This window comes from Sinohyriopsis cumingii, unplaced genomic scaffold (assembly GCF_028554795.1).
Source record: "Sinohyriopsis cumingii isolate HCF-2022 unplaced genomic scaffold, ASM2855479v2 utg000646l, whole genome shotgun sequence".
Lineage (NCBI taxonomy): Eukaryota > Metazoa > Mollusca > Bivalvia > Unionida > Unionidae > Sinohyriopsis > Sinohyriopsis cumingii.
Window position 1 is genome coordinate 886,328 of NW_028315921.1, and position 2,692 is coordinate 889,019.

At 36.3% G+C, this 2,692-nt stretch overlaps 1 non-coding gene across 1 annotated transcript; it reads right to left on the minus strand.

Moving 5' to 3' along the window:
• Positions 1-2,348: 2,348 nt before the first annotated feature.
• On the minus strand, positions 2,349-2,430 carry Trnas-gcu (transfer RNA serine (anticodon GCU)). The gene has a single exon. It is a non-coding gene; the product is annotated as a tRNA-Ser (tRNA).
• Positions 2,431-2,692: the final 262 nt, after the last annotated feature.

Below are 2,692 nucleotides of genomic sequence, written 5' to 3' on the forward strand. Positions count from 1 at the left end.
CAAGTGAGCCAAAGTCATCAATGGATTCATTAATAACATTTCGCTTTTGTTGATATTTTTCAGGATTTTTTTATAAAGTATTTGCTATTTGCGTCACTTTCAATCACCAAACTGGATTAAAATCTCGGTATAACACCTCAAAACAATCTTATTTCTTAGTCACTTCATTGTTGTTCGAGTTCTTCCTATGTATTGATATCAAATGAATCTTTAGCGGTAAATTTTACAGAAAATAGAATCATTTTGTCTTGACATCTATACAATTCTTGGAAACTTTCTTTCTTTCTCTTCGTACTGTATAGGAGCGAGAATTCTTACTTTTATATTTTGCATTATCCACTAAGTGAGTTGTTCACTAAAATATTTTACTCTTTCCCTCAATAATAATAGATTTCACTCTACATACCTATTCATCATTACAAACATTATCTAATTTAAGTAAGTGCCTAATTTCTTCGTTGCATGTAGTTATTTTAGGATCGATCTCATAATGATGTACATGCATAACAAAATATTTTGCATACCAATATATAATTTGGAGGAATTTAAGATATAATCCATCCTGCACTGCCATAGTTCGCATAGTACCATTCTCTCTTGATCTCCAAAGATCGTAAATATTGCTATCAACTGTAATTATGAAGCTCTCGAATAGCAATATCATCGATACGTATGTGTTTGTTATGTTGATCAATTGCAGCTATTGTAACCACCTACCAAGGTAGTGCTATAACTCGTATTGGTCTCCACAATTGTTGCACACGGTATTAGTGGATCAGATACTGTTTTATATGCAACGTGCACTCCATAAAGTCGGCATTTGGATATAACTTCTAGAAACCTAAGATCGTTGTGTTCACCGAAAAGTCGTCTGACTACAAACGAAACAAGTGAAAATGGTTCTTGGATTTTGAGAGTGCTCCAGAAACAGCAGTTATGTAGACATTTTGGTGTTAACGTGTCTAAGTATAGCAGATTATATACAAAACTTAAAGAGGTTAAAGATAAACTTGCAAGTACGTAATTGGTTTTATTAATATTGGAGTACACAGGTATGGAATTAGTCGGCTCACAAATTATATTTTCCATGAAACTACCGCGATTCCATGAACGTTGTATTATTGTGAAACTTAATTTAACCCTAGCCCTCAGAATATAAGTGAACTGGAGAGAGTCCATTGCTTGTGCGCTATACATCTGGAAGGTATTACGTTCACATGTTCATACTTTATGTACCTGTGTACCTTTTAGAAGAAGAAATAAGTAGAAATTAGAAAGAATATGAAGAGGAATATCTATACCCCGGTCAATATAGACACCAATCTGATAAAATCAGATCTCCGCTGTCCTACGTGAAGATGTGACGACGACCACTGAAGAATGACATTCAGGTGACCATTAAATTAGCCAATGGAAATGCAACTTTCAAAAAATCTGAAAGTGAATCAAATCGTTCGATACACATTCATCCTTTTCACCCACGGTGCTCTTTCTCAAAACGCAAAGATATTAGACCTCATCTGACTGGTTGATAAAATTAGCAATTATGGTAATAGCATAGGTACCAGAATATGCCTTCTAAGCGATCGCTGTCAGATCTTCATTTGGTAACAGCGGAGATCTGATTTTAATCAGTTTGGTACACAGGTACTTAAAGTATGAACAGGTGAAAGGACAGCTACATAAACGAACATTTTCCCCGTCATTTCTTCTACACTTCTGATAACATCAGTTTCTTTGACCTTCTTAACATTAACCGCAATTGTAGATTGTTGTCCAAGACTATCCGAGTATACAAACGTACAGTCTCCTGTTACTTAAAATTTGACCATCGTTTTAATGGGTATTACACACACTTCTAGTAAACAGACACATACGCGTGTGCTTTGGTGCCGTTTTGGAATTTTGGAAACAACTCACCCCTTACCCTCCCAAACCTTAACTTGATCCCTTTTGCCTTGCTCGCAACCCTAAATGTTTCTGCTAATCGGCCGATTCGCGGCATTGATATTTGGCTACACTTAACGCATGCATGTTAGCACTACTGGGACTTTATTTCAATGCCAAGAAATGTTGTTGTTTTTTTTTTCTCCTGTGGGAGATAAAATGTTCCACACGCACAAAAAGTACAACTCGATTATAAAGATGCAGCCGGAACAGGTCAATACACAAACCTGTCACAAACATGCACAAAACGTCAGTCCATTCAAGACACAAACCACCAAAAAAAATCATGGAGACATCATTAGGCGTGTTTTCTTTCTGACGTGACGATATCACATTACAATATTGATGAATACGGTTTGTAGTCATAACTAAAAGTTCTACACATCAGATAAAATGTATATCGACGAAGATGGGATTCGAACCCACGCGGGGAGACCCCAATGGATTAGCAGTCCATCGCCTTAACCACTCGGCCACCTCGTCCGGTGTATTTTGATGAGTACACTATTTATGTAGGGAGTGATCTATAGCTACCTGGCCTAAACCACACACAACTTTTGTCTGATATTCACGATTCAATATATGTCTTTTTCAGACAGAAAAAAATTCTAACCATCGAACCATCCTAGCTCTAACTGATGTGCACATAAAGAACCTAGTGCATGATATTCTTTAAAAGAAGAAATATATATCTTCAGGTAAATTAAAACAATTCTCCTGGCTGGGAGAAAACTCAACATTACCC